The sequence below is a fragment of the Eriocheir sinensis genome, chromosome 54, assembly GCF_024679095.1.
Source record: "Eriocheir sinensis breed Jianghai 21 chromosome 54, ASM2467909v1, whole genome shotgun sequence".
Lineage (NCBI taxonomy): Eukaryota > Metazoa > Arthropoda > Malacostraca > Decapoda > Varunidae > Eriocheir > Eriocheir sinensis.
The window spans coordinates 4,736,535-4,744,534 of NC_066562.1; the positions used below are offsets into that span (position 1 = coordinate 4,736,535).

The 8,000-nt window shown below is 42.8% G+C and overlaps 1 long non-coding RNA gene across 1 annotated transcript in view; it reads right to left on the reverse strand.

The window, feature by feature from the left end:
- LOC126983441 (uncharacterized) overlaps positions 1 to 7,586 on the reverse strand; it is an 18,560-nt gene extending 10,974 nt beyond the window's left edge. The window contains exons 1-2 of the long non-coding RNA XR_007735900.1: positions 7,454 to 7,586; positions 4,305 to 4,376 (exon numbers count right to left, since the gene is read on the reverse strand). This is a non-coding gene — a long non-coding RNA (uncharacterized LOC126983441). The remainder of the gene's footprint in view (positions 1 to 4,304; positions 4,377 to 7,453) is intronic.
- Between the last annotated feature and the right edge of the window lie 414 nt (positions 7,587 to 8,000).

An 8,000-nucleotide genomic window follows, 5' to 3' on the forward strand; every position in this document is an offset into this window, starting at 1 on the left:
CTCCCTCCCTCTCTCCCTTCCTACCCACCTCCCTTCCTCCTTCCCTCCCTCCCTCCCTAATCATCAACATAAAGGCGTGGGAAGGTAAAAATCAAAAGCCTCATCCGGCACTCTGCAGGTAAACTTATGCAGGTGAGGGGACAGGTAAAGGGGGGGGAGGGAAGGGGAGGGGGAGGAAAGGGGAGGGGAAGGGAGGGAGAGATTGTCAGGGAGAAAAAGGGAAAGGGAGGGGTAGAGGGGATGGGTGGGGAAGGGAAGGGAAGGGAGAGGGGGAGGAAAGGGGACGGAGGAAGGGGATGGGAAGGGGAGAGAGAAGAGAGGGAGGGATTGTCAGGGATATAGAGGGGAAGGGAGGGAAGAGAAGGGAAGGGAAGAGGAGGGAAGGGAAAGGGGAGGGAAGGAAAGGTGAGGGGGAGAGGGGAAGGAGAAAGGGGTTGTTGTTGTTGTTGTTGTTGTTGTTGTTGTTGTTGTTGTTGTTGTTGTTTACCTTTTTCTTTTTTTTTCTTTTTCCTTTTTCTACATTTCCTTCTCTTCTCTTTCTTCTTCTTCTTCTCTTCTTTTTCTACGCTTCTTTTTCTCTTATACTCTCCTTTATCTTCTTTCTCTCCCCTCTTCTTCCCCTTCCTTTACCTCCTCTTCTTCCTCTTTCCTCCTCTCTCCTCTCCACTGGAACAGCCTCCCTGCAGAAGTGGTTAGCGCAGAGAGCATCAACTCCTTCAAGAAACCCATTGGGAGAGAACTGAACGTATCCAAGAGTAGATACACAAGTGCTTTAATCCTTCCCTGCAAGCCACTCCTGTGGCAAACGGATTGATTAAATCACTGAAAGCAGGCAGCCTAGTAATGAGCCAACAGGCTTTCTGCTGCCTGCTAGTCCATGTTTCCATGTTTCTTTCCTCCTCACCCTTTTTTTCTAATCTTCCCTTTCTCTCCTTTCTCCTTCACTCTTTCTCTCTCTCCCTCTCCTTTCTCTCCACTTTATATTACTTCCTCCTTCTCTCCCTCCTCTTCTTCCTCTGGTTTTCTTATTCCCTCTCTCTCTCTCTCTCTCTCTCTCTCTCTCTCTCTCTCTCTCTCTCTGGTCACTTCTCTGTTCCTTTTTTCCTCCTTCCCTCCTCTCCTCCTCCCTCCTCCCCTCCCTTCCCCCCCATTCCCCCTTCCTTCCCCCTCTTCCTTCCTCTCTAAACGGACATGCGTGAATCACTGCTAGTTACACACACACACACACACACACACACACACACACACACACACATAATAACCCCCTCCTCCTTTTCACGTCATTTCCCTTCCTCTGGAGTAAAAAAAAAAATAGGATGGAAAAGGGGAGGTAGGAAAGGAGGTGGAGGGAGGGGAAGGGAGGGGCTGGATGGAGGTGGAGGAGGAAGAAGAGAGGGGAGAAGGAAGAGGAGTTAAAAGTGAAGCTAGTAAAAGAAGATGCGATAGAGGAAGAGAAAGAAAAAAAGAAAGGAAGAGAAAAATAAAGAAAAAAACAAAAAATGAAAAAATAGATTGAAAGAAAATGAAACAAAAAAGAAAAAAAGAAACAAACAAAGGAGAAAAGAAACAAAGAAAGAAAGATAGAGAAAGAAAGAAAGAAAGAAAATGGTAAACAAAAAGAAAAATGAAAAGAAAGAAAAGTAAGACAGATAAGAGAAAGAAAGAAAGAAAAAAGAGAAAGTTTGAGAGAGGCAATGGAATAACACAGGCTAATAATAGTAATGATAATAATAATAATAATAATAATAATAATAATAATAATAATAATAATAATAATAATAATAATAATAATAACAACAATAATAATAACAATGATAACAAACACGTAACCAGACACCAACACCAATAAACAAACAAACTAACTAACAAACAAATAAAATAAATGAAATACTTGAAAAATAAATAAATCCACCACAAAAGTAAATAAATCCACCACAAAAAATAAATAAATCCACCACAAAAAATAAATAAATCCACCACAAAAACAAATAAATCCACCACAAAAATGCTAATGAGAATAATTACCTCGCGTGGGAAAAAAAAGTTGTGTGTAGTAATCTGGCTTATAGTATTAATTAGTAAGAGGTGAGCCATTTCATGTACAGGTGACGGGGGGAGGGGGGAGGAGGAGAGAGAGTGGGGAGAAGGGAGAGGAGGAAGAGTGGTGGTGGTGGCGGTGGTGGGGGTGGTGGGGAAGAGGAGGAGGGGAGAGGAGGAGGAGGAAAGAGAGGGAGGAGAAGGGAGAGGAGGAAGAGGGTGGTGGTGATGGTGGTGGTGGGGGTAGGAGTGGGAAGGAGCGGGAGGAAGAGGGAAGAGAAGGGAGGAAAAGGGAAGAGGAGGAGGAGGAGGAGGAAGAGGAGAAAACAGGAAAAAAGGTGGAGGAGAAGAAAAGAATAGAGGAGGAGGAGGAAGAGGAGTAGGAGGGGAAGGGGAAGGAAGGGGAAGGTAGGTATATGGAGGGGGATAGGAAGGGAGAGGGGAAGGAAAGTGAAGATAGGTAGGGGAAGGTAAGTATAGGGAGGTAAAGAGGGAAGAAGAGGGAGGAGGAGGGGGGAGGGGGATGGGGGAATGGAAGGAGGGAGAGGGAGGAGAGGGGACAGGTAGGGAAAGGTAAGGGCATGGCGGGTAGGGGAGGAGGAGGAGGCAGAGGGAGGAGGGAATGGAAGGGCAGTGGAAGGAGGGAGAGGGTAGAGAGGGGACAGGTAGGGAAAGGTAGGGGCATGGAAGGAAGGGGGAGAGGAGGTTGGGGGGGGGAGGGAGGAGGGGGGAGGGGGAGGGGGGCATATTAGTTAAGAGTAAAGAGCTGGCCGGAAATGAGGCAGGTGTGTTTAGGAAGTGTTGGAGATGGCCAGGTTAATTGCACGCCAGGTGAGCACACACAGGTGACTTATTCAGGGCCGCCTCATCTATTATTCATGTGTGTCCTGTTGGCGGTGGTGGTGGTGGTGATGGTGGTGGTGGTGGTGGTGGTGGTGATGTATTAGGACTAAGAGAGTTAAAGCAATAAAATACAAATGACAATAAAGTTAGGTTAAAAAAGTCACACAGTAAAGCAGGAACATGCAAAGTAAAGTAAGATTAATAAGTAGAGTTTCAACAAGCAAAGTAAAGTAAGATTAATAAGTAGAGTTTCAACAAGCAAAGTAAAGATTAATAGGTAGAGTTTCAACAAGCAAAGTAAAGATTAATAGGTAGAGTTTCAACAAGCAAAGTAAAGTAAGATCAATAAGTAGAGTTTCAACAAGCAAAGTAAAGTAAGATTAATAAGTAGAGTTTCAACAAGCAAAGTAAAGTAAGATTAATAAGTAGAGTTTCAACAATCAAAGTAAAGTAAGATCAATAAGTAGAGTTTCAACAATCAAAGTAAAGTAAGATCAATAAGTAGAGTTTCAACAATCAAAGTAAAGTAAGATCAATAAGTAGAGTTTCAACAAGCAAAGTAAAGTAAGATTAATAAGTAGAGTTTCAACAAGCAAAGTAAAGTAAGATCAATAAGTAGAGTTTCAACAATCAAAGTAAAGTAAGATCAATAAGTAGAGTTTCAACAAGCAGAGTAAAGTAAGATTAATAAGTAGAGTTTCAACAAGCAAAGTAAAGTAAGATTAATAAGTAGAGTTTCAACAAGCAAAGTAAAGTAAGATTAATAAGTAGAGTTTCAACAAGCAAAGTAAAGTAAGATTAATAAGTAGAGTTTCAACAAGCAGAGTAAAGTAAGATTAATAAGTAGAGTTTCAACAAGCAGAGTAAAGTAAGATTAATAAGTAGAGTTTCAACAATCAAAGTAAAGTAAGATTAATAAGTAGAGTTTCAACAATCAAAGTAAAGTAAGATTAATAAGTAGAGTTTCAACAAGCAAAGTAAAGTAAGATTAATAAGTAGAGTTTCAACAAGCAAAGTAAAGTAAGATCAATAAGTAGAGTTTCAACAAGCAAAGTAAAGTAAGATTAATAAGTAGAGTTTCAAAAAGCAAAGTAAAGTAAGATTAATAAGTAGAGTTTCAACAAGCAAAGTAAAGCAAGATTAATAAGTAGAGTTTCAACAAGCAAAGTAAAGTAAGATTAATAAGTAGAGTTTCAACAAGCAAAGTAAAGTAAGATTAATAAGTAGAGTTTCAACAAGCAAAGTAAAGTAAGATTAATAAGTAGAGTTTCAAAGTTAATTCTACCTCTCCACTTCAGATGCCTCCTTGTATATGGGTATGGCTAATCCCTCTCTGCTAGTGGGGAAGTTGGATGGAAGGGGAGGAGGTGCAGGAGGTACTGGAGGTGGAGATGGGCCAAGCAAGAGCTGCCTTGTCACATTACATTCTCACTGGCCGGGTTGGGTTCCGTTCCAGTTGGATGTGGCTATAGATGAGCCACCTTGCAGCGTCATCCCTAAAAAAGAAATTTGCTTACCGTCAGTAGGAGTATGTAGGAGAATGAAACAAAAAATCAAGTTAGCACACCCATGACTGACAAACCCATAGTTATATTTTTGACGGTAATGTTATATAGAGTCAGCTAAGTACCGTCAGTAGGAGTATGGTAGCCTAGGATTTTGGTGGGTGTTATCATGGTAGCCTAGGATTTTGGTGGGGGTTATCATGGTAGCCTAGGATTTTGGTGGGTGTTATCATGGTAGCCTAGGATTTTGGTGGGTGTTATCATGGTAGCCTAGGATTTTGGTGGGGGTTATCATGGTAGCCTAGGATTTTGGTGGGGGTTATCATGGTAGCCTAGGATTTTGGTGGGTGTTATCATGGTAGCCTAGGATTTTGGTGGGTGTTATCATGGTAGCCTAGGATTTTGGTGGGTGTTATCATGGTAGCCTAGGATTTTGGTGGGTGTTATCATGGTAGCCTAGGATTTTGGTGGATGTTATCATGGTAGCCTAGGATTTTGGTGGGTGTAATCATGGTAGCCTAGGATTTTTGTTGTTGTTATCATGGTAGCCTAGGATTTTGGTGGGTGTTATCATGGTAGCCTAGGATTTTGGTGGGTGTTATCATGGTAGCCTAGGATTTTGGTGGGGGTTATCATGGTAGCCTAGGATTTTGGTGGGGGTTATCATGGTAGCCTAGGATTTTGGTGGGTGTTATCATGGTAGCCTAGGATTTTGGTGGGTGTTATCATGGTAGCCTAGGATTTTGGTGGGTGTTATCATGGTAGCCTAGGATTTTGGTGGGTGTTATCATGGTAGCCTAGGATTTTGGTGGGTGTTATCATGGTAGCCTAGGATTTTGGTGGGTGTTATCATGGTAGCCTAGGATTTTGGTGGGTGTTATCATGGTAGCCTAGGAGAATGAAACAAAAAATCAAGTTAGCACTGCCATGACTGACAAACCCATAGTTATATTTTTGACGATAATGTCATAGTCAGATAAGTAACTAATAAGCTGTAGAAGGAAATGCTGAGTGCCTATACATATCAGAGCCACACTAATTATATACGGGCGACTCTGGAATCAAAACTGTGACTGCAAGGTTGTGAGCTGTGCATGTTAACCTAAACTCTACCATCCTAGGCTACCATGATAACACCCACCAAAATACTAGGCTACCATAACACCCACCAAAATACTAGGCTACCATGATAACACCCACCAAAATCCTAGGCTATCATGATAACACCCACCAAAATACTAGGCTACCATGATAACACCCACCAAAACCCTAGGCTACCATGATAACACCCACCAAAATCCTAGGCTACCATGATAACACCCACCAAAATCCTAGGCTACCATGATAACACCCACCAAAATCCTAGGCTACCATGATAACACCCACCAAAATCCTAGGCTACCATGATAACACCCACCAAAATCCTAGGCTACCATGATAACACCCACCAAAATCCTAGGCTACCATGATAACACCTACCAAATCCTAGGCTACCATGATAACACCTACCAAATCCTAGGCTACCATGATAACACCCACCAAAATCCTAGGCTACCATGATAACACCCACCAAAATCCTAGGCTACCATAACACCCACCAAAATCCTAGGCTACCATAACACCCACCAAAATCCTAGGCTACCATGATAACACCCACCAAAATCCTAGGCTACCATGATAACACCCACCAAAATCCTAGGCTACCATGATAACACCTACCAAATCCTAGGCTACCATGATAACACCCACCAAAATCCTAGCTACCATGATAACACCCACCAAAATCCTAGGCTACCAATAACACCCACCAAAATCCTAGGCTACCATGATAACACCCACCAAAATCCTAGGCTACCATGATAACACCCACCAAAATCCTAGGCTACCATGATAACACCCACCAAAATCCTAGGCTACCATGATAACACCCACCAAAATCCTAGGCTACCATGATAACACCCACCAAAATCCTAGGCTACCATGATAACACCCACCAAAATCCTAGGCTACCATGATAACACCCACCAAAATCCTAGGCTACCATGATAACACCCACCAAAATCCTAGGCTACCATGATAACACCCACCAAAATCCTAGGCTACCATGATAACACCCACCAAAATAACTTATAAATCTAGCAGCAGCACTCAGAACCACACACATATCAGCACCGGGTAATTACATAAAGTTGATGCTAAATTGTTTGAATTGAAGTGGGTGCAAAGAGAACTTCTATTTAACGTATCCATATCCATAAAAAAATACTACTTGTCAAATTTAATGACCCAAAACTTGACTTTTTACACCACAACAATGCGTGATACGTTGCAAAATAATCAGAACTCGCTATTAAATAAGATACCTCCAGGCAGTCTCCTTAGTAGTGTCAGTATGCACTGAGAACAAAAACGAAAAGGGTTAAGATCCGTTTCAGTACCGTGCCAGTATTTCATTCCCTACCTTATGAAACACCATTAGTTCTTCATGTATCTTTTCGACAAACGTTCAACAATCATGGAAATGCTTTCAAAATCCAATTCAAGGACTATTTATTGTTGAAAATACCGGATAATATATTCACGAAAGCGCAGCCTCCTCTGGCGGCGGCCGCGGCGATGGTGCCGCCGGTGTTGCGAGAAATACCTCCTCGCAGAAATAAGTCGCATATACATGTGTGGAGGAGGGGGGGGGGGTCCAGGGGGGGCGCACAAGGGGGAGTCGACTCGTTAGCAGGTCCTAAAGTTCGGCTGGAGTAGTTTAAATATCCTCCCCCACCCTAAACTCTCTCCGAGCTATTTTGCGGTTGCGGCGGCGTAACCGTCGCCGCGGCCGCCGCCAGAGGAGGCTACGCTTTCGTGAATATATTATCCGCTATTTTCAACAATAAATAGTCCTTGAATTGGATTTTGAAAGCGTTTCCATGATTGTTGAACGTTTGTAGAAAAGATATATGAAGAGATAGTAATGTTTCATAAGGTAGGGAATGAAATACTGGCACGGTGCTAAAACGAATCTTTACCACAAAAAGTCTAGACAGGTTTAGTGTGAACAGTGGCCTAGTGCTTACCAGTCTGATTCCATTACAGCAGTGTCACCTAGGGATTGTAGTTCACAGATCCCCCTAACTGTTGTGCTGCCCTCCCCGATGACTCTGGGGACTGCTTCGGTGATGTCACTCAGCGAGGTGGCCACCGCTGAGCCACAATCCGTAACAAGGTACAAATTAGACTTAACACATTGCCTGGCCAACCACAATCAAGAGGGAAAAGCATTTGAAACCTAGGCGTGTTTGCAAGCTGAGTGCTGATTGGCTACTGCTATGGCTTCCAAGTTTACTTTAACCTCTGTTTGTGTTTATCTCACGCAGCACTTTCCGCTAATCTGCACTGTGCTTACGAACACGCTTAGGTTTATGTTGTCAGTGTGTTGTAGGAATCATGAGAACATGTAGGAGCTGTGCTAACTAAAATTGAGGCTGCTTGTGACCTCTTCCCAGGCTACATGTTTATGATTCAGGGGGTGAGAAACTTGCCTTATGAAGACAGGCTGAAGCACTCGCTAGAAAGGCGAAGGTTGCGAGGAGACTTGATCGAAGTCTATAAATGGATGAAGGG